This window comes from Papaver somniferum, chromosome 11, assembly GCF_003573695.1.
Source record: "Papaver somniferum cultivar HN1 chromosome 11, ASM357369v1, whole genome shotgun sequence".
NCBI lineage: Eukaryota > Viridiplantae > Streptophyta > Magnoliopsida > Ranunculales > Papaveraceae > Papaver > Papaver somniferum.
Window position 1 is genome coordinate 49,847,717 of NC_039368.1, and position 24,690 is coordinate 49,872,406.

A 24,690-nucleotide genomic window follows, 5' to 3' on the forward strand; every position below is an offset into this window, starting at 1 on the left:
ACTATTGTTGAGCCAACAAGGTGCACACGTTTAGGTACGGTTAATCATATCTAAATGATAAATTTTCATTTGTGTGTAACAAGCTAAGTTCGATCTAATGGTTGAAAGATATTAGCTTGAGTCTAATCAGGTTTTCATCGGACGGTGAATATTGAATTCTTTGTTACCAAGGTATCATTGATTGCAAACCCTGATTTTGAAGACTATATAAAGGAGAACTCTAGCAACTGGGAAACCCAATCCCCACACCTCATGTGTGATACTAGTTGCGACTAGAGTCGATTCTCCTTTAACCTTAGATTTTTCAGGAAACCCTATAGGTTAACGACTTGAAGACTTCATTGGGATTGTGAAGCCAGACCCAGCTATTTTCTTTGTAGTTGCGTGTTCTGATCTTGCCATGTTCTATCTATTGAGTATTATCTTCTCTAAGATTTGTTCGAGAATGATTCTTAGATAGGAAAGATATAAAGTAGTCACAAACATCTTTGTCTCATCGTTTGTGATTCCACAATATCTTGTTTCGCTATCATGTGATTACGATTATTGTGAGGTGATTGATATTTCTAGGATGTTCTTCGGGAATATAAGTCCGGTATATCAATTGGTTCCTGTTCACCTTGATTTATCAAAAGACGGAAAACAACGCATAGGTTTATCTGTGGGAGACATATTTATCTATTCTATAGACTTTTCTATGTGAGACAAATTGGTTTATCAAGTCTTCGACTTTGGGTCGTAGCAACTCTTAGTTGTGGGTGAGATCATCTAAGGGAATAAAGTGTGCAGAATCCAGCGTAGTTCTAGAGGCGTAAGGAAAGCGACTGTACCTTAATCAATGTGAGATTGATTTGGGCTCAACTACATTCCAGTCCGAAGTTAACTTGGAGTAGGCTATTGTCTGCTGCGTCTTAATACAGTGTGGTGTTCAAATCTGGACTAGGTCCCGGGGTTTTCTGTATTTGCGGTTTCCTCGTTACCAAAATTTCTGGTGTTTGTGTTATTTCTTTTCCGCATTATATTTTGTTATATAATAGAAATATCACAGGTTGTGCGTTAAGTTCAATCAGTTATTGAATCCGACCTTTGGGTTGTTAATTTAATTGATTGACACTTGGATATTGGTTTGTGATACCGTCCAAATTATTTCTCTTATTCAATCGGGCTCGCAAATTCCTATGTGTTTGATTGGGGACTGAATTGAGAAATCGAGATATAAACTCTTGGATATATTTCCATTGATTGAGTCTGATTGTCTAATTGATTCTCTTGGAATTATATTGGAGTTGTCCATACAGATTGCTAAACGAAATATTGGGTGTGGTTGTTAGACTCCCGTTTTTCAAATACCATGCGATACTAGTGCCAACATGGTTTTTAGGGATGAATACCATGCCGATACTAGTGCCAGCATGGTTTTTAAGGATGAATACCATGTTGATACTTGCTATTTCAAAAAAAAATTCTGTATGTTTTTTTCCTAAAACCGGCACGGTACACTTGGGAGTCGACCATGCCGGCACTACTACCGGCATGTTCGATAATGAACTTTCTGTACCGACAGTGTACTTACAATTTCAAAATTGGGGGATATTGTATATCGGCATGGTGAAATTATGAATACCATACCGATTTGGTCACTGCCAGCATGATATTCATACTTTTATCATGCCCGCACTGAGTTTTTCAGGCGCAACAATGGCGAATTCAATTTTCAATAGTAATACCTATATGTGATTAATTGGAGCACTTATATGTTCAACTTATTTACTTTCCTGGGTTGGTTCTTCACCTAAACCATCATGATCATAAATATATTGATTTGATATTGTTGCATCAACAAATTCAATTATAATGATTATCAAACTAATCTATTAACTTAACTAATTATATTTAACCAATAAACATTATTAATAAGGGATAGATTAGAAATTATATAAATTATCTGGATAGGGGGTGACCTTGATTTACTATTTAAATCCCATTTTTTTCTTTTTCCCATATCCCCAAATTAATAAAAGTATCCTCCAATTGCGCGTTCATAATTAAACCTTTCTTAGAAAAGATAATCGCACCTTTCCAATTTGCATTTCTATCCTCTAGGAAGATTTCTGATAATATAATTGTGGCTCATGAAATTATTCATTTTTTAAAAAAGAAAAAAGCTAGAATTGGAAGACTAGGAATAAAAATTCATATGTCTAAAGCCTTTGATAGAGTAAATTGGAACTTCCTCATCTCTGCTCTAAAAACCTTTGGTTTAATAGATATATATATATATATATGTTTGTTTATAGAACAATGTATCTCTATAACCTATATTTTTGTTTTACTAAATGGAACTCCTGGAAAATCTTTTAAACATTCAAAAGGTTTACGTCAAGGAGACCCCCTCTCCCCTACTTATTTATAATTTTTATGGAATTTTTTCAAGACTCCTTCTTTCTTAGAAAAATAAAAAGTTTTAGATTGAGTCAAGATAACACCTAAAAATTAACCAATTTCTCATCTTTCCTTTGCAGACGATTTTCTGCTCTTTGTTAAAGATGATCTAGTAGAATGTAGGAATTTATCAGACATAATAGAAATATTTAATAAGGCATCTGTTCAACTTATTAACTTTAAAAAGTCACGAGAACCACATTCCCTCGTGTAATAACAGTTTAATCGCATTTATATTATTTACATGATTCAAAAAAAAAGTCAGGAGTGTTCTTTAATAAAAAGGTGGAACCAAAACATCAAAGAATGATGTCTTAACTGTTGAAAATAAAACAAATCAATCTTAGAGACCCGCTCCCCTTTTCATGGATAGGTCAAAGATAAAAAAACCTCTGCTCAATTATTGAAAGAATGGAATCAAAATCTAAAGGTTAGAAGGGCTTAGCACTTTCGCAACCAAGTAGATCTGTTTTAAATACAACCGTCATGTCCAGTATTCCATGTTATCAAATGGGGTGCTTTGTTTTTCCTAAACAGATAACTAATAAAATCAGTGTAATTCAAAGAGATTTCTGGTGGGGGAAAACGCTAGAGGAAAAGGTTTTTACCTTAAATCATGGCTAAATCTCTGCAAACCAAGTCTAAAAGGAGGACTAGGTTTTAGAGATTCCCGTAAATTTAATCTTGCTATGACAGACTAGATTGCTTGGAGATTAGTAAAAGAACCAGGTGCCTTATGGGAACAAAGTGTTTTAGGAATAAATCTCCAATTAGAACTAAGCATACAACTAATGGCTCTTGGACTTGGAATTGTATTCAGGGGCTTGAACTTATTCAAAAATATAGTATTTGCGAAGTAGGAAATGGATAGAACATTAGTATTTGGAATGATAAATGGATACCTGAATTAGATAATGCTATAACTAATCTAAGTACTTCTAACAATAATCATTTAATGTGGGTCTTAGACTTGATTAATTCCTATAACTGTTCTTGGAATCTTACTCTTATCAATTCTATCTTCTCAATTGATATAACTCATAAAATTAACGAAATTTATATTTTCAAGGATAAAGATCAAATTAGAAGGACACTAACTAGATCAGGAGAATATACAGTTAAATTATGTATGACAAACTAAATAAATTTGGTCTTGACATAGTTAGTCAATCCTTGCCTGAATCTTTTTGAAGAACTTTATGGAAACTTAATATCTTTGAAAAAATAATGTTATTTCCATGGAAATGTTTACAAAACGCATTACCTACAAACTCCAAGCTATTCGGAAAAGTTAAAGATGTAGTTTTCCATTGTACTATATGTGAAGTAGAAGTAGAAACAACTGAACATATTCCTTTATCCCTATGCTAAGGAATTGTGGAACTCAGCACCTAATATTATTTCCATGACTTTAGATAATTCAAGTAAAATGTTATATCTATGTAAAGAATGGTTTAATAACCCCAAAAAACAAAACACTATTGAATTACTTCTTACTAAGATGTGGCTTATATGGAAAGAAAGATGTAATAGAGCTTTTGAAAATAAAGTTAAATATGTTTCTAGCCTTGATTTAGAAATTCAGGAATATATCTCTTTTTGGTCTACAAGAAGTGGTAAAACTAGGAAAACCAAGCAGATACAAAAGAGGAAAACATCAATAATTTGGAGACCACCAATTAAAGACTCACTAAAAATCAGTGTTGATGCATCATGAATTTCTGATATATTACCATCTAGTTATGCTTTAATCATGAGGAATGATGTAGGAATTTTTGAAGGAGGACGAGCAAGACAGTCAACATGCTCAGACCATCAAGAAGCAGAAGCTATAAGTGTGCTTCAACGCAATTTGAACTAAGGAGAAGCATATTCAAAATTTTAGCATTGGAGGCGACTGTGAAAGCATTTTCAACTTCTTTCATGGGAAGAATGTAAATATCTCTTGGCGTGCTATAGTCTGTCTCAATGAGGTAATCGGGATAACTAATCAATTTTCTCACTTTTTGGATTTTACTTTTGTTCCTATACTAGGAAATATGGCTGCTGACATTTTAGCCAATTTTGTAAGACCTCTAAACTCGGTTTTAGATTGAGAGAATATACCTCCAACATGTATCATGAATCAACTATCAGTAGATAAATCTAATCTTGAGAAGTTGTCTCAAGACTCCAGATTAAATGGCTCTACTTTTGCTATAATGATGACTCACTTTGAGTCTTAGCTCTTTTAATAAAATGCTTTATTTACAAAAAAAATCTAAAAAAAAATCTAAAAAATCTATAGTGAGATTCCGAGCACACTCACTTACGGCCAAGAAAATATCATCCTTCTTTTATTTATTCTTGAGAGCAAAAATATTCTCGTGTTAACAAGTTAAATATAAACTCAACTAGAAAAAAATATTTCCTTAAGAAGGCTACTTATTTTTTTATTTAGAAAGCATTTTTTTCTTTTTTTTTCCTCACTAGATTATACGATTTTTAATTTATGCTATAGAAATGTGATGGACCTCAAATATTTTTTAAACTATCACAAAAATAACGCAGTTAGTAATCCGTTAAAGATGATGAAATTATCGGATCCTCAATAATTAATGAGAACGCTACAAAACAAAGTGATAGCAGCGTAGTACCAAATGGATACCGGGATTAGATAATACTATAATTAATCTAAGTAATTCTAACAATGATCATTTAGTATGGGTCTCAGACTTGATTAATTCTGATAACTATTCTTGGATCTTACTCTTATCAATTCCATCTTCTCATTTGATATAACTCATAAAATTAGCAAAATTTACTTTTTTAAGGATAAAGATCAAATTAGATGGACACTAACTAGATCAGGAGAATATACATTTAAATTTATGTACGATAAACTAAATGAATTTGGTCTTGACATAGTTAGTCTATCCTCGCCCGAATCTTTTTGAAGAACTTTGTGGAAACTTAATATCTCTGAAAGAATAAAGTTTATTTTTTTATTTTTTTTATGGAAGTGTTTATAAAATGCATTACCTACAAACTCCAAGCTCTTCGGAAAAGTTAAAGATGTAGTTTCCTATTGTACTATGTGTGAAGTAGAAACAACTGAAAATCTCATATTCTACTGTCCCTATGCTAAGGAAGTGTGGAACTCAGCACCTAATCTTATTTCTATGACTTAAGATAATTCAACTAAAATGTTAGATCTATGTAAAGATTGGTTTAATAACCCCAGAAAACAAATCAGTGTTGAATTACTTCTTACTAAGATGTGGCTTATATGAAAAGAAATATGTAATAGAGATTTCGAAAATAAAGTTAAATCTGCTTCTAGCCTTGCTTTAGAAGTTCTGGAATACATCTCGTTTTGGTCTACAAGAAGTGGTAAAACTAGATAAACCAAGCAGATGCAAAAAAGGAAAACATATCCAATTTTAAGAGCACCAAATATTATCATCTATTTGTGCTTTAATCATGAGGAATGATGCAGGAATTTTTGAAGGAGGACGAGCAGAACAGTCAGCATGCTCAGACCATCAAGAAGCAAAAAATATAAGTGTGCTTCATCACGATTTGGATTAAGGAGAAGCAGATTCAAAATTTTAGTATTGAAGGCGATTGTGAAAGCATTTTCAACTTCTTTCATGGGGATAATGCAAATATCTTTTGGCTAAAGTCTGTCTAAATGAAGTAATCAGGATAAATAATCAATGTTCTCAATTTTTGGATTTTAATTTTGTTCCTAGACTAGGAAATGTGTTTGCTGACATTTTAGTCAATTTTGTAAGACCTCTAAACTTGGTTTTAGATTGAGAGAATATACCTCCTACATGTATCATGAATCAACTATCAGTAGATAAATCTAATCTTGCGAAGTTGTCTCAAGACTCCAGATTAAATGGCTCTACTTCTGCTATAATGCTGACTCGCTTTGGGTCTTGTCTCTTTTACTAAAATGTTTTACTTACAAAAAAGAAAAGAAAAAAAAAAGAATCTATAGTAAGCTTCCGAGCACACTCACTTACGGGCAGGAAAAGGTCATCCTTCTTTTATTTATTGTGGGATTTATATAAATGCCTCTTGTTTTTATGGACTTCAAAAATACCCTTAACATCCAATAAATATACTCCTCTCCTTCTACAAGCCCCCTCTGGTCCGTTATTGTTTTTTTTTCGCTTTCCCTATTTACCCTCCCAGCAGATTAAATGAATCGTTTTTATTCTTTTCTTTTGAAATTGAAATTTTCTCCTTCTCCCAATCCAACGACAGCCACCACCATTACCACCTCCGCCGCTGCAAATAGACTCAGAAACACCTCCACTAGTCTCACCACCAGTTCTAGCACAATCTCATGTATTTCCACCAAGTCCACCACCACCACGTCCTGGACAATCAATTTAGATCAACGAATCTACGAGAAACTAAATTCTCCAACCAAATTTAAAGCTCAGATCCATTTCGTTTTCAATTGGATTTGTCTTGAAGAACGCAAAATCGATGATAACAGTTAGTTATTCAAGATTTGCCCGCATCGATTTAAGAAGAGAAGATGAAAATCGTTATCTTTTATTGGATCTGAAAATTCACTTTTCCCAAACCAATAAAAATTAATCACCATCAGATAATCTCAACAATAGTCACCATCAACAGTAGACTCGAGAAACTTAGTGGTACAACTGTACAAGTATTAATTTCTTTACTTCTCATTGTGAGTTTGAAGATTCGACTTTGTTTAAATATGATCAATATGGGATTTGGTTTTATAGTTATAAATCAATTTGGATTTTTTTTATTTGAATAAAACCATTTTTTTTAAACTTGGTCTCTACTTGTATGTTGGATTTAGTAGTTGTATGTCGGTGTTGGAGCCGTGGTGTTGCAGGTGATGAGATTAGTGTAAGACGTTAGTGTTTTATAACACCTGCACCACATTCAAAACAAACTGCATCACCACCATTTAGAAAGAACTGTATATGAAAGAAATTGGAGCTATAATTTGTCAATTTATATTTGTTTCAGGTTGGAAAGGCATGTGAACAGGGAGGAGGTAGAGATCAACCTTACTGGCTTGATTTGTGAATGGAAAATACTGTGTTTCTAATTGTAAGTCTTGTCTGGTTCAATCTTGTTTAGTCATAATCATTACATATGTACTTGAATCAGAGATGCATCTGTGGTGCATTTGATGTTTCCTATTGAATGCTGTTAATTTATTGCACTGCCGGCTTGGCACTATTAGATACTTGTAGTATTCCTTCAAGCTTTAGATCTATCAGTGCTCCTCCAGGATGCTGTCAACTCGGTAATCTCACAGAGTATCTCTTGATTTCAAATGATAATTCTGATAATACCAGTTGAAGTAGGTTACTATGGTTCCCTAGTTCAACATAATCCAGCGTAGTCAAGTTCAGAATCTTGTACATTAGCCAAGATCTCATGGTGTATGGCATGATTAACACATTTACTGTTAATTCTAGAGAATCTTTTTTTTTTCTTCCTAAACACAGATGCTAATTTTTCTTCTTTGTATATGAAACAGGGGTTGGGATGTCATTTATCCTTGCAATATATGTGTTCCAGTCCTCTCAAGACAAACTAGCAAGGTATAGTTCTTATCGTTCTTTTTAGTGGGTAGCACTAATAAGTTTCCACCTTATATTAAGGTTACATTCAAAGGGTGAACATTTGAACTTGACGGTCTTTTCTTCTCTATTGATTGGGACCACTTTTATTGTATCTTAATTGTTTTTCAGCATTTTATTTTGTTCCTTTTTTTCTTCTCTGGATTATGTAATGTGCTATTAGGTTTAGATTTGGGGTTGTTTTTTAATAAGATGAAGTTTCCTTCCGAGACAAGAAATGTTTGTTCATATGGTATGCTATATTATCTAGTTGCTTTCTGATTTCAGTAATGTTATATTTCAAATTTCTCTGTGTGATTTATGTAAAGTGGTTTTTGGCAGGGTTGAGGTGTATTACACGTCAGAAGATGCGTGTTCGAATCACGTCGGGTTCACTAATTTTAGTACATCAATTTTATGGATCAAATTTGGTTGTTGACGCCAGATTTGGGATCAACTTTGGTTGTTGACCAGTTTACTGGGATCAACTTCCATTGTTGATCGCAGTGAATGGGATCAACATCCATTGTTGACCCAAACAAGTTGAAGTATTTTTTTCACTTATTGTGTCAACAAAGGAAATGGATCAACTTTGGTTGTTGACACCATCTTTTGGGATCAATTTTGGTCTTTGACACCAGATTTTGGATCAACTTCGGTTGTTGATGCCATATTGTTTTGTTACGAGCTTTTGATTTTTGTTTTTGGGGATCAACTTCGGTTGTTGATACCAGATTTTGGGATCAACTTCGGTTGTTGACGCCATGTTATTTTTACCTTTTTATGATTTTTTTGGTTTTTGTTCTGGAGATCAACTACGGTTGTTGACACCGGATTTTGGGATAAACTTCGGTTGTTGACGCCATATTACCTTTTCATGATTTTTTTTAATTTTTGTTTTAGGGATCAACTTCAGTTGTTAACACCAGATTCTGGGATCAACTTTGGTTGTTGACATTATATAAATTTTTTTATTTCTTATTTTCTTATTTCGTTTTTGGGGATCAACTTAGATCGTTGACGCCACTGGCGGACGCGGTGGTGGTGGCGGGCGGTGGTGGACGGGTGGTGGTGGCGGGCGGTGGACTGGTGGTGGTGGCGGGCGGGCAGTGGTGGACTGGTGGTTGGGACGGGAGGTGGTGGACTGGTGGCGGTGGCGGGTGGTGGTTGTGATGGGCGGTGGGGCGGTTGGTTGGTGGTGGTGGAATGATAGTTGAATGTTGGTGGTGGTGGTGGGATATTTGGTGGGGGTGGCGGTGAAATGGTAGATACAAATTTTTTTTGTATTTTGAAATAAAGAAATATTATATGAGTGAGGGTATTAAGGTAATCTAATTTTTAATGGATAAGGTTTTTAAATGATAGAGGTATATTTATTGTTGTATAAGGGTATATATATGGATAAGGTTTTTAAATGATAGGGGTATATTTATTGTTGTATAAGGGTATATTTGTTGGGTGTCAAAACTAAGGGTGTTTTAATAAATTTATCCTTATTTATTTTTGAGAGCAAGAGTCTTCTTGTGTTAATAAGTTAAATATAAACTCAACTAGAAACAAATATTTCCTTACAAGGCTATTTATTTTTCGATAAATATTTATTTATTTATTTTAGAAAGTATTTTTTACTCTCTTTTTTTCATTAGATTATACGATTTTTTAATTTATGTTATAGTTTTTTTTTTTCATTAGTATTTCATTCCAAATAAGAAACGTTTACATGATGGTTTTTAAGAAAATATAAATACAACATAAGCATGAAACAAATATAATGATAGATACAACATAAAAAAAATACCAATACAACATAAGCAACCCACAATGATCCAATAAATCACTTGATAAAATGCAAATAATTTAGCAAACAACATATTCTTAATTTTCGTATCCAAAAGAATCATGAAAAACTTAGAAACCAAACATGAAAAACCAATCAATACTTTGAAAAAACAAATCAAATTCGATCCTCAATCACGTTTTCAATCTCATAAACTTAGATCCAATAATAGCAGAAACATAATCAACCACAAATGGAATCCTGACATTCAAATCTCAATCCTATCTTCTGATACTAGAATCTCCTCAATGCAATTTTCTCATAATAAGAATCTCAAAATCATTTCTCAAACCAAGTCTAATTCCCAAACAAACAGCTTTTTCATTCCAAATCACTCATACAATATTCCATCCCTACCAAACATCAATCTTAAAACTCTCATAAAGCCTAAAAAGAAAAAAAATACAAAAATAAAAAACCCATAAAACTACTCCTTTCTCGGTGTTGCTTAAATCTTCTTCCACCTCTTCAAGTCTAATCTTTCCCTCCCTTGCTGCTGCTCCTAGAAATTCTTATTTTCTTCTGAGTACTCTTGAGTTTCTCATTAGCTTACATATTTGCAGGCCTTCCATTCCTGGCGCTTCTCTCTGCCACAGTCTCCTCATCACTGCTTATCTCCACCACTTCTGGAGCCTTCCCAATCTCCACATTGAAACAGGGATACTGAATGGGTATCAGTACTCCATTTGGATTAGCAACAATCTGAGTCCCTTCTGCTGGTATCCATCCAATTTCCATGGCTCTCTCTCTGTTATCTCCCATACTTCCTTCTCTCTTTTCTGCCTAACCTTACTCCCTGATTTTCTCTTCTCGGTTTACCTCATAAATCTCTCCCTCATAACCCTCCTTTATAACATCCAAAATCTTTCCACCTTCCCCAAAAATCAAAACTCTCCACCCAACTACTCGAACAATTTAATACCCCTTACACAGAAAACCCTAATCGTTTCCTCTACCCCATCAATTCGAACTCCTCGTTCTCATCTGATTCTTTATTATCATTCTGTTATTGTCTTTGTTTTTGCAGTTAAACCGCTTCCGAAGTTCATAATCTTTCTCCTGCAACTCCAACCGTCTACCTACAACATTGATTATCCGTTATCACGTCGTCAGGAAAGAATGTTATTTTACGGTCAAACAAAGGGCGTGCAAACTCTTCAAGATACACAAATTCAAAAAACCCTCCCACCTTGTTCTGGATGGTCCAATCAGACAAACTTATCATGTGACACCCCCACTAGTTATGATCAGTCACTGGCTCACTCTATGCCTATTAAACTCCAAACTAGTACTTTGCTACTTTGTCTTGATATATCCCCCAACCACCTATTGAGTATCATTAAACACCAATCTGGCTGGGATACAAACAAAACAACAGAAACTCCAAAAAAGAACAGCTTTAAAAATGTGAAAATTTTCAAACCAACCAATCCGAGGTTATCTATCCAATGGACGCCACTAATGTGTTCTGATTCTGAAAGTGGGTCGCGTGCTCTCACTCCTTGCTTGGTCTTTGGGAGACTGTCTCTTCTTATGACACAACCTCTTCCCCAAAAATCACAATATTATCCAATCTCTCCCATTAATTACCTCGCGTTTTTAGGGGCCACTCAAAAGGATTTAGGGGCCATCAATTTATACCCATCCAAAGACTCTAGTTAAGGGGTACCCTATATGATATTGAAGTTACATAAATTCCCTTCTGGTAAAACTGTATAAAAACCAAATCAAAAAAAAATCTACTCATTTCAACTCTTCTTCTTCCAGTTTCATATTATCTTCCGATTGTGGAAGAAAAAAAACTTTCCCTCGTTCAACCGAAACGTCGCCACGAATCGTAAAATCAAAACATCGTCGATTCGTTTATAAAACAATGGATAAGGGAAATGAAACCCACGGACCTAGAACCAAAAATGTTGCTCGGGGTATCGATCCAAAGATTGGGATTTTAGCAAGAAATAAAGAAATTCTTGCTGCAAATGAAGAAGAACGCGAAGAAGAAGTACCCGGCAATGTAGTCGGTGGTGGCGATTCCGATAGTCAAACACTTCGTCAACTTCAAATGGCCCCAATTAGGTAAGAATCTATCATTTTTGGGGTTTATTTCGCTTTAATTCGACGAATCGAGAAAAAAAATTTCTAGGGTTTTCGGTTATTTATCCAGATTCGGGCGATATTCATGCTTATTTACTTCTGAATGTAGTCGTGTTCTTCATTTCTCAAGAACATCGACAGTATTCGGGAGAAATATTTGTTGGTTATCTGCCGAATATTGTTGGCCATATCTTCCTGGATACAAACTGGTAATAATCGGTAGTTTAATGAATTTTTTTGCTCCCGAATATATTTAAGTAGACACACAGTATTCGGAAGTACACTCACTACCGAATATATGTATATTGAAAAAATCTCAAAATTTCTGATATAGGAAAAATCTCATTTTGGGGCCAGTATTTATTCGGAGTACAATATAATGTTTTATACCTCCGATTGTGTATGATAAAATTTTAGAGTTTCTGAACTCCAGTTGATGAATATTCGGTTGTAAACATGTTTAGTTATATTCCGACTGTTTTTCATTCTGGAAAAATATGTGTCTTCTTAATTCTGAATTTGTTTATTCGGGTTATAGTTGTGTACTTTGTCTTCCGATTGTGTAGGATGAAAAATTTAGAGCTTCTGAACTCCAATTGATGCATATTCAGTTGTAAATATGTTTAGTTAGCTTTCGATTGTTTTGTATTCGGTAACAGTATGTGTCTTCTTACTTCCGAATGTGTACATTCGGGTTATATTTCCATACTTTGTCTTCCGATTGTATAGTTTGTAAATATTGTTCCTTTCTTTGTTGTTTAGACAAAGTCGAGAAAGGAGGAAGAAAGTGACAGCTAGTGCTAGGAGGGAAAGGAGTGCCAAAGATAATTCAAGTGCTCAACAAAGCTTAGAAGAACAAAGCAGTCAACAAGGAGTGCAACCAAGTGCTGAACAAAGTGTAGAACAACAAGGCAGTGAACAAGGGGTGCAACCAAGTGTTGAACAAGCCGCTCAACAAAGTGCAGAACCAACTGCTCCACAAGTTACACCCCACCATGAAATTGAACCAGTTGATCCAGTGCCAAGAGTAGAAGAAGAAGGACAACCAAGTGGTACCCAAAAAGCCAAAAAAGGAAAAAATGGTGTAAAGAAGGATATTGCTAAGAAAGCATCACATCTTGTCCCTCAGCACTTGAAGAAGAAGGGTATTCCAGCAGGCACAATCCTTGGGCTACCAGCGGATGGAGGAAAATTGCTATTTGGATACAAAGACTCATGGGCCAAAGAAATATACGAAACCGAGGTAATAAAATTACTATTTTTTATTAATGTATTGTCTATGTGTTATATCGTAATATTTGTATTAAGGATTTTTTTATGTACTTTAATATGATCATCAAGATGCGGTCCGTCTACTCAAACCTACCGCCGCACCAACAAAAATGCTTGCGTGGACTTTATCCGGTGAATGAAAGGTTTAAGTCAATTGTTGCCAACTCGGGGTTAGCTAATGCCGCCGAGAATTCATTGTTGGAACATGATCGTGTGGCCATATTGGCGTTCGTGGAGAGAATGTATCCTGAGACCGATACTTTCCATATGCCGTTTGGGGAGATGACGATTACCCCGGATGATGTTGTGCAGATTCTTAACCTTCCTGACCAAGGAACAGCTGTGAAGTTTAACTACACAAAGCAGTTAAGTTGGGCACAACTTTATGCTCTAACTAAAAAGTGCTTAGGTTGGGATGAAGAGACAACAACAGCAGAGTTTAGGAGGCATGCAAGTTACAGAACAAGACAGATCAACATTACAGCTTTGATGAATATGTTCCGAGGCACCTTGGAGAAGGAAAATAATGGAACGTTAACTGATGAGCAAGTGAACCACGCTGCCACTGCATATCTCCTTTGTGTATTGGGATGTGTCATATTCCCCAATACTTCTGGCAACCGGATCGACGCCAACCTTATACAACTTTTGGATCCTCTCCATGAAGTCGGTGACTATTCTTGGGGCACGGCATGCCTAGCATTCTTGATGGAGGAGTTGAGAAAGGCTTCGAGGCTAGGAACCTGCCAAGTTACCGGGAACGTGGCTCTATTGCAGGTTTTTTCTTTAAATCTATAACTCACTCTATAGTTATTCGGTAGACAATACATATGATGCATATTCATAACTCCAAATGACGCATATTCGGTAGGAAATGATCCATCTCTTTTTCCGAATGTTGGTTATTCGGTGGCTAGGTACTTATTTTTGTTTCCGATTATATATAATCGGAAATATGCATTTGATATTAGAACCGAATATACAGGCCAGGAAAACTATAGGTTACTGAACTCCAAATGACGCATATTCGGTAGGAAATGATCCATCTCTTTTTCCGAATGTTGGTTATTCGGTGGATAGGTACTCAGTTTTATTTCCGATTATATATAATCGGAACTAATGTTTGGAAATTACTACCGAATATACACAATCTATTTACTAAAACTTGGTTTCTTATGTATATAGGCATGGATCTATGACCATTTCCCTATCCTGAAGTTGGCCGGAGAGAACCCGGGGTGGTGCAAAGGTACTCCTAGAGGAACAAAGTATACATTTGAAGACAACCGTTCTAGGACAAAAGAGCAGCAGTTGATTCGCATGAGAGAGATTTTGGACCAATTGAAGGCCTCGGACGTATGCTTTGATCCATACAAGGAAGATCGAGCCAGTGGGCATATAAATGGTCGGTCGGACTTGTCCCTTTATTTTGGACCATTGTGGCACCCCACAGGATATGTGATGTATAACCCCTCTAGGGTGATGCGACAACACGGTTATATACAACATCAACCTGAGGAGAAAATGGGGGATTACTACAAATGGGAATTGGAGTTGTGCTCTTCTAGTGGCGATAATCTCACGATTGTTCACACAGGCCCACCTACTGTTCTTGATAACTGGGATAAGAGGAATGAATTCATTATCGACACTGGTAGACGAACCACCCGAGGTGATGAAAATTCTCCAGACTATATGAGTTGGTATAACAAGGTATCACATCCTTTGTTTATCCGTGAAATCAAATCCAACACTACTGCGGCGGGTTCAAGTTATAATTGTATCATCAAAGACAAACCAGCTGGTTATGATAGACTGGTGCGTGTTCTTATATTTTTGTTCATTTTATATTATTCCTATAAATCTTAGGTAATTACCGTTTGATGTTATGTCATTACGTATAAAAAACAGGTGAATAGGTTCAAGCGTGTTTCCAAAATGTTAACGGCATGCCTGAAGAGCGGAGATCCCATGCCAGATGAGAAGATCAAAGAGGCTAGAGATCTAGTTGATAATATGGATAACGAAGATTATGCTGCCCAGTTTGGGGAGAAAGTCACGAAGAGGCATCAACCCAAGGTGGCAGTATCAAAGACGGGTAAAAGAACTCGAGCTTCATCGAGCGCTGAAGCTGCTCCAACTGAAGCTGCTCCAACTGAAGGTGCTCAAACCCGTGGTCGTGCAGGACTGGGAGGTAGTCACGGTCGTAAAGTAAAGAAGAGCAGATAAATAACAATGATTTGTGTTGTACATTCGGAAGTTTGGGTAACTAAGTTAGACAAGTTCAAATGACAATGATTTGTGTGGTACATTCGAAAATTTTGGTAACTAAGTTAACTTCCGATTATTTCAAGTTCAAAATTTCAAAAGTATCAGTTTTTCCCAAATTCTGATTTTTGGGTCATCGTACACTCGGGACTTTACAAAAAAAATTATCCTCCGAATATTACAAGTTCAAAACAAACCATGCCATGGCTCTAGGTGGTTCCAAGGGCCAATATAGAAGGTTAGACAACCCATATTCGGAAGTTTTGGTAACTGAGTTGACTTCCGATTATTTCAAGTTAAAAATTTGAAAAGTATCAGTTTTTCCCAAATTCTGATTTTTGGGCCATCGTACATTCGGGACTTTACAAAAAAAATTATCCTTTGAATATTACAAGTTCAAAACAAACCATGCCATGGCTCTAGGTGGTTCCAAGGGCCAATATAGAAGGTTAGACAGCCCATATTCGGAAGTTTTAGTAACTGAGTTGACTTCCGATTATTTCAAGTTCAAAATTTGAAAAGTATCAGTTTTTCCCAAATTCTGATTTTTGCGCCATCGTACATTCGGGACTTTACAAAAAAAATTATCCTCCGAATAATATAGTCGTGTTTAGAAATACCAACCTACTCGGTAGAAAAAAATTTAAGTTCGCTACTGAATGTCTTATTCGGAGGGAATACGTGTATCGTTAGCAACCGATTGTAGTGCATCATTGATTCGAAACCTCAACGGCCATATTTTCAGAAACCTCGACGGCCATATTTTCAAAAATTAGAGCCGTTGGAACTCTAATCTATATAAGGAGGGTAACCCCTCTCAGTTATTATTGAGTAAAAAATCAGAATGAAAAACCTTTTCAATGGCAAGTCCATCATCAATCGACAACATACTTCGAAGATGCAAGCGAACAACTACATCAATTGCAGCAATAGAAGAAGAAATACAAAAAAGGAACAAACAACCCAAAAAAATTAAACCATCGTTAGTGAAAACAAAGGAGGAGGAAGAGGAAATCAAGGCTAAGAAGCGAGGTGAAGAACAAACCACGTACATTCGGAACTTTACAAAAAACCTATCCTCCGAATATTACAAGTTCAAAACAAACCACGCCATGGCTCCAGGTGGTTCCAAGGGCCAATATTGAAGGTTAGACAGCCCATATTCGGAAGTTTTGGTAACTAATTTAACTTCCGATTAATTCAAAGACAAAATTTGAAAAGTATAAGTTTTTCTCAAATTCTGATTTTTGGGCCATCGTACATTTGGAACTTTACAAAAAAATTATCCTCTGAATATTACAAGTTCAAAACAAACCACGCCATGGCTCCAGGTGGTTCCAAGGGCCAATATTGAAGGTTAGACAGCCCATATTCGGAAGTTTTGGTAACTAATTTAACTTTCGATTAAGTTTTGGTAACTTCCAACTTAATCGGTAGATAAGAATTTAAGTTTTCCACCGAATGTCTTATTCGGGGGTAATACGTGTATCGTTCACAACCGATTGTAGTGCACCAATGATACGAAACCTCAACGGCCATATTTTCAGAAACCTCAACGGCCATATTTTCAAAAATTAGATCCGTTGGAACTCTAATCTATATAAGGAGGGTAACCCCTCTCAGTTATTATTGAGTAAAAAATCGGAATGAAAAACCTTTTCAATGGAAAGTCCATAATCAATCGACAACATACTTCGAAGATGCAAGCGAACAACTACATCAATTGCAACAATGGAAGAAGAAATACAAAAAAGGAACAAACAACCCAAAAAAATTAAATCATCGTTAGTGGCAACGGAGGAGGAGGAAGAGGAAATCAAGGCTAAGAAGCGAGGTCAAGAACAATTCCATCATAGAGAAAGATTAAAACAAGTTGAGGAAGAGACCGAATGGATAAAAAATTATTACATTGTGAAAGATCTACCCAAAGAACAGCAGGACGATCGTATATTTTGGATTAACGTTTCATTGGGTCCTTTTGTTGGTAAGTACAAGAAGCCACGCCACAATTATGAACCATCGCATGTTTCTTCAAGGGTGCACCATGTTATAAAATTGTGCACCGAGTACAACCGTATTCTTGCTAGGCACAGAGACGACAGGTTTGCGGCACAAGATGCTTATTCCAAGTGGAGAGGAGAGTCGTTTCTACATTTCGAAGCCGCGTTGATTGTTGCATCTCGGACTGGGAAAAAAGAATAACATGTGATGTTTGAGTGCTGTAAATTCAAATTTTTAATATTAATCGGCGGTTTGATAAAATATGGAATTCCCGAATATGATTAATCGGATTGAAGTGTTATAATACTGTTGTTCCGATTACATAGTTTCAAAAAAAATTATAGCCGTGCCTCGAAATATCCACCAAATCGGTAGATAGATATTTAAGAGTTCTACCGATTATAATATTCATAATCAAAACGTGTATCATTACCAACCGATTATAATATTCGTAATCAAAACGTGTATCAAAGAGCCCGATTCCTACATTCGGGAGACAACATTGTATTTTTTGCGACCGATTAAATCATATATCTTCACAAAAAAGTTTCCAAAAAACTTGTACAAATTACATGTTCGAAAAAAAACGATCAAACATCGTCATCATCCGAGGGGATCAATTCGAGTAACTCAGCGGGAAAGTTGTGGTCCATAACGCGATCCCAATTAACCATGTTGTACTCATATTGTTTCACCAAATCCTTGCAACGGTTCATCGGGAAGTAATCGTGCCACTTACTCAACGGAGGTAACGGACAATCTTTCTTTACTCTTAAACCGATAAAATGCATTTCATTCACAAATGCCATTACGATTCTTCTATCTTTAACCGACTTGTCGCAAGCCGTTCTTTTGGGTGCAAACGTCATGCTAAGTCCATACGTAGGAGGAACAAAGAAATGTACCACGCAATTCAAAACGTCCGCTAGGAGATATCCAAATTTAGGCATTGTCATCCAATACTTGGATCTGATTGTCTTCAATCCCTTTCGGCACTTCACACGCGCAACTAAGTCTTTGAACTCTTGTTCTTTGTCGTATCTATCTCCTCGCCTCATCATCTCCATATAAAAACCCTTGTCCTTCACTAGTTGTACCGCCATCTTATTTCTTAAATATTGGCATTGGGTGACATCTTCGATATCCGCCTCTCTAAAGTAACCCATTTGTTCCGTAGCAACGTGAAACCCACAATTTCCATCCCCATCAACCTCGTCGGTCGAAAAACAAATGGAATGATAAGTGGAGGGAGTTGTTCCAAATACTCTTTGTATATTGTATATGTGGATCGATTTGGTCTTCCATTAAGATCTCTAGGGCAACGAAGAGTACCTTTGTCCTCTTTTATAGTAAGAATTTCCATTGGTTGGGTTTGTTGCGAGGCGTTCATTTGCTCAACAACTTCTTCGACAACATTGGGTTGACTTACTTGAGAAGGCTCTGTAGAGATCTTTGGCCTTACTTGTCGGGTGGTTGGTCCACTTTGATCATTTCTTGGACGACCTCTTTTCTTAGGTTCCGGCTCATCTTCAAATTCGGCTTCCGAACGCTCGTGCCTAGACAATATTCTTTTATTAGACAAATACTCCTTCAACTCTTTTCTTTGGATGGTCCTCGACACTTCGGTGTTCGGCCTACCGGTGTTCTTTTGCTTAATAGGTTCATCAACCTCCCTTAAACAAGGGTGAAGGGCTTCCTCCAAATTATGCATCAATATTTGCTTTTTGGTGCCGTTTGATGTAGCGTAACGCTCGGCTATTCGTGCACACAATTCCGACTCCAAGAAAGACGGACCATCAACTACCGGGGTGTTCGGAGTGAAATTTAATTGCTTCCAAAATGTGGTGAATATCATTGATGTCAATCACTTCAACATACCTACCCAACTTATGACGACACGGGAGTCCAATACCTATCATATCCTTGCAAACACAAACCGTATTCTCGTCATCATAAGTTTTATATAACTTCAATTGTTTCATCATGCGATTTATTGCCCATCTTGAAACTTTATGAACAACTCCCCTTAGAAGCAATTTTTCCTTAATATGTTCCATCGGGAATTGGTGTACACTAAATTGCATACATTTCCTAATCTTTACGAGATCACGATTGGTGAATTCATGGATTGCTTCTTGGATCGACACAACTCCATTTTGACTACCAATTAGTTTTCTTTAGTCGACCATGAGACCCCTCCGCAATGCTTGTCGCCTCGTTCTTGAAGTTAAGATATTCATATGTCCATGCAAACACAAACCTCTCCTTAATCGTTAACCATTGTTTTTTACAATACTCAACCGGTTTTGGGTAGTCTGTGCCGTATTCATCCTCAAATTTCTTCAAGTTACATTCGTAAATTTCCTCGGTCATCGACCAAACGATTTTGTCCCATGCTTTCATGAACATTTTCCAAATAATTCCATCCTCCTTCCACTTTTCTTCAAATAGCCTATCCTCTTCCTTACGTTCTTCCACGGTTAATTTACTAATGCGCTCATCCTCTTCCTTTGACCTCTTGGTACCCTTCCTTGGTCTTTTAGCTTGGAAATGATGATGGCAATTGGTTTTGAGATTGCATTGAATGTTCCACGTACATTGCAAGTTTTGGGATTCCGGAAATACTACCGCTATTGCATGCATTAAGGCTTGATCGTTGTCCGTTACAATAACCCTTGGAAAATTATCACCGTTATAAATGGACCTCAACGTCTCCAACATCCAAATGAAACTCACATTGTTCTCATGATCCATTAAACCCCATGCAATCGTAAACGTGTTTTTGTCCGAAGTATGGCAACCAATGTTCAACAACGGCATGTTATACTTGTTTGTCTTATAAGTAGCATCTATCAACAAAATTTGATGAAAGCATTGAGCCAATTGGATCATTTCGGGATGTGCCAAGAAAATACGAACCACTATACCATCCTTTTCTTCCCTTCTCAAGGTGTAGCCGTGTAACTCCGCTAACCACTCCGATTGTTGCATGACCGTTCTACCATCCCATTCAGTTCTTTTGATCGTAGCTAGGGCCGACTTAATTGTAGACAAAGAAGACAAGTTGTCGGGGTCGTCCGCCTTTATTTTACTTAAGATCGCACTCGCTTTTTGGATCCGCATAGACCTCACCGTCTGCATTTGATGTGGTTTTAACTTGGCAACCATTACATGTCCAATTAAATCCAACGGATCATCATGGTTGTGACAACCGTTATCAACTTTATACATTTTATACTCTTTACCTTTAATACCATCGGGCTTATAGAAGACAATCTTAAATGGGCATCCTATCTTCTTGGTATTGCTTCGGTATTTCCTATTCGTCTTCCGTACGTACTTACTATTCTTTCCCTCGTGACTCTTTCGCGTCCCACCTTGCTCACAAATCATTTCAAATCGAGTGTCAATAACATGATTATTTTGAACTACCACGCACATGTTATCTTTTGCCTTGTTCATAAGCCATTCCTTTGCCTCATTCTTACTTCCAAATGTCTAAACGTGCATAAAACAAAACAAATCTAATAAGCATAACCATTTAACATATAAATTTTGAAAAAAAAAGAAAAGTAGTAATGAGTATACCAAATCGTTTGCATAGTATAGGGAAGTGTCGGGCCTCAAATAGAAATCATCAACAAACTCTTCAACGGCCTGCATATGAAAGCAACAAATTATTATACAATAATCAGAGGTTATTCTCCCGAATATACTATATTCGGAATCCTATCGGTTACCCAAAACACCCGATTTATGCAAATGAATGTACACAGTTTACTGAGTGCAAAAAATGATATAATCGGAATCTAAAATATATAGTACAACAGCCGAATATAAATAACCGGGAGATAACTTTAATCGATAAACATCCGATTTTAAAGTTTTCGGAAATTTTATTTTGAGGCCACTGTTATATTCGGCAGTCAAATAATGTTAAACTATTATCGATTGTAAAGGATAAGAATACTGAGTTTTGAAATTTTTTGAGGAATTCGTTTTTGGGGCCATTCGGAGGTAAATAACTCTACATAACTACCGAATGTAGATTTTTTTGGAAAACCATTTTGGGGTTTTTTCTCATATTCGGCAGTAAACTACTATCTTGGAACTACCGAATATACATATTTGGTACTTAGTGTGTTATATTCGTAAGTTTATTCGAGAAATTATCTACCGAATCTGGGTAGTTCATAGCATTCAATGCATGCAATAATCGGTTTTTCTTGTTTACAAAAGCACACAAACGCATGCAAATCGAGTATTTGAGTTTCTTAACACAATACTTGTGTTTTACATGCATCGTTAGCTTCAATATCAGGCGATTCTCCATTTTCTTCCATGAAAGGGTCGTCTAGGTTTTCCTCTCCACAAAAGTTTGGATCATTCAACATATACCCCAAATCGTCTTCTCTAAACGGTCGTGAACCCTCAACATTTTGTTCTTCGCCATGATTCTCACCTTCTTCTTCATATCCATCCATTTTTGTAGTGATAAAATGGGTTTTCCCTTTTTTCCTTCACATTCTTCTCTATAACTCTAACAACTCAAAAATGAAAAAGAAATGGAAAAAATGAAACAGAAATCATTCTAATACTGCACCGACTACAATCGGAAGTCTGGGTAATATTTTGGCTTCCGATTACAATCGTAGGATAACAATGATATCATATCCTCTGAATATATAAGGGTAATTTCGCCATTACGTATTACGCGAGATAAGGGTTGGCTACATTTTCCCTTTGGGTGACCTTTTTTGTTTTATTGTTGGCCCCTAAATCCTTTTGAGTGGCCCCTAAAAACGCGAGGATTAATTACTTCCTACACATTATCATAAGATATTTTTCAACCCTTGTCTGTAACATCAATCAGTTTACAAACCATACCTACCAGAAGTCATTCTTACGGCGGAGAGTTATTATTCAACTAGTTTGGATGTCAATTACTAATTCTAGTTGTTCTTTTGTTGAGGAAATCACAATAACAATTCAAAATAAACTCAAAATCCCAGATAGACTTCGTCCCGTGGTTACCCTTGAAAAATCAATGCTAAATCCATCTCCTGTGGAATCAAATGTCATGTGTGCTATTGGAAAACTTCATTCTCCCTCTAATTTTCATTACTCTGAAGCTCAAGCCTATACCAGGAAATACTGGAATCTTAAATAAGAAGCACAGGTAACTCCTTTCAACGAAAAAAAGAACTTTTATCATCTCAGATTCAATCATATTGAAGATTACTCTGTTATAGCTCTACCAAGGCCTTGGATCATACATGGTTCATTGTTGGTAATGGTTCAAATTCCCTTTGATGGTGCAGAGGCTATTGAACCTGAAGAATTTGATAAAGCTCTAATCAACATTTACCTCAAGAGAGTACCAGAAAACTACATTACTTTTCGAGCTCTTTTTGGTATCTCTAGCCCTGCTGGTACTATGCTCTACTTCAAGGATCCTTATGGGAGAGATTATTTTGAAAAAAATGTGGAAGTATTGGTCGAAATAAAGGTTACTCACAGTTTACCTTTTAGAACTGAATGTAAGTTGAAGGAAAGAAAACACGGATCGAGTTTGCCTATGCTCTCCATCTTTTTAGACTCTGCCAACATTGTCAAACGCTTGGTCACACCAAAGACAACTGCAATCCTAGAAGAAGAGAAGCTCTTTAACACAAGATGTCAACTATGGGGGAGAAACAAAACATCTCAGAAAGAAATCCTTCCAAACATCTCAATATAGATGGTAGCTCTGGTAAGATCCCTAGTCAGTCAAGCTCTTCCTCTGTTGGTGAACACTTTTTCAAAACTAAACCTCCTCAAACCCATATCCCTAATCCCTGGACAAAAAACCCTTCATTTCTCCCAAACCCTATTACTGTCATGTCTCCTACCCCCTAAACATGCCGGCCATGCAACCTTCCCAATCCTCCCCGATCTTCTTTCCTCATGATGGGCCAACTCAGCCAGTCATCTTTAGGGCCCATGATATAAATTATTCCTCCTTTAACCCTTTCATGAATAGGAAAGCTCACAACAGTCCTATTCAGCGAATTACATCTCCTCAACCCGAATCTCAACAGGTGGATCTTACATACCCACCGGGTTTCGAACCCAAACCCTATACCGCCCTCTCTCTCGCCTTATCCACACAACCAAATGAGACTTTAACAAAAATCTCTTCTTGGTCTCGAATCAACAGAGGAAAAACCTTTTACTCCCAAATTCCTTCATCTAGTTCCATCTCTGAACCCCTTCTTTCTAAAAGGAAAACCTTAGATGAAGAAACCACTACCCTCAAGAAACTCAAATCCCTATTACCCAATCTTCCATTACCTTATCCTGGTGCTCCAAAACCCTAGATGCCACAAATCAACAATTCGCTGAAGGAACAACTACAATAAACCAAAAAACAACTAAATGAAGATCCAAATTGAAGAAAAAGAGTGCAAATTTGGGAATCAAAATCAATGAAGCGGCGGGAAGGGCTAGAGACTATGACTATGCTCTTGGGAAGAATGGTTTACCTGCTGATGCATTTTCCCTCCTTCCTATACAGGTCAGAAAATCTGAAACTTCTCTATGTTCTATTTCTAGTATATTCCCTTTTCTTCTCTACTTTCCTTGCAACATATTTACTCTCCTGAATTTTATACTGATAGATGTGAATGTTATTCCTCTAGGAAAAACAATGTTAACTTGCACCTGTAAATTTACTTCCTAAACCCTCTTATTACCTTCTCATACCCCATCATCTCATATTTCTGGCAGTTTATTAGTATTGTCTCTTGGAACTGTCAAGGACTTGGCTCAAAAGACACTAGACAACAATTAGGCAAACTTATCTTGGATTCCAACCCTAACATTATATTCCTTTCTGAAACAAAGCAACATAATGATTTTGTTACTAAAACCCTCAACAAAAATGGTTTCTACAATATTTGCACTCAACCTCCTATTGGTAAGAAAGGTGGTCTAGCAGTTTGTTGGGATAACTCTACTATGGTATATATCATTCATCAAGATGACAATCAAATTGATTGTCTAATCTGGATTGAAAGCACTAAGTCTGAATGGCTCCTCACTTGCATGTACGGCTCTCCACACCCGGAAAAAAAAGAGCTATGTTGGTCTCTTGTCCAGAAAATGTCCCCCTTTGTCAATTCTCCC

The 24,690-nt window shown here is 36.4% G+C and overlaps 1 long non-coding RNA gene across 2 annotated transcripts; it reads left to right on the plus strand.

Moving 5' to 3' along the window:
* Window positions 1-6,614: 6,614 nt before the first annotated feature.
* On the plus strand, window positions 6,615-9,143 carry LOC113321163. 2 transcript variants are annotated; one of them, XR_003346525.1, is made up of 4 exons: window positions 6,615-7,138; window positions 7,450-7,533; window positions 7,970-8,033; window positions 9,065-9,143. It is a non-coding gene; the product is annotated as an uncharacterized LOC113321163 (long non-coding RNA). The 2 variants fall into 2 exon arrangements; XR_003346524.1 differs by having other exon boundaries at window positions 6,616-7,138; window positions 8,394-9,110.
* The last annotated feature ends 15,547 nt before the right edge of the window (window positions 9,144-24,690 follow it).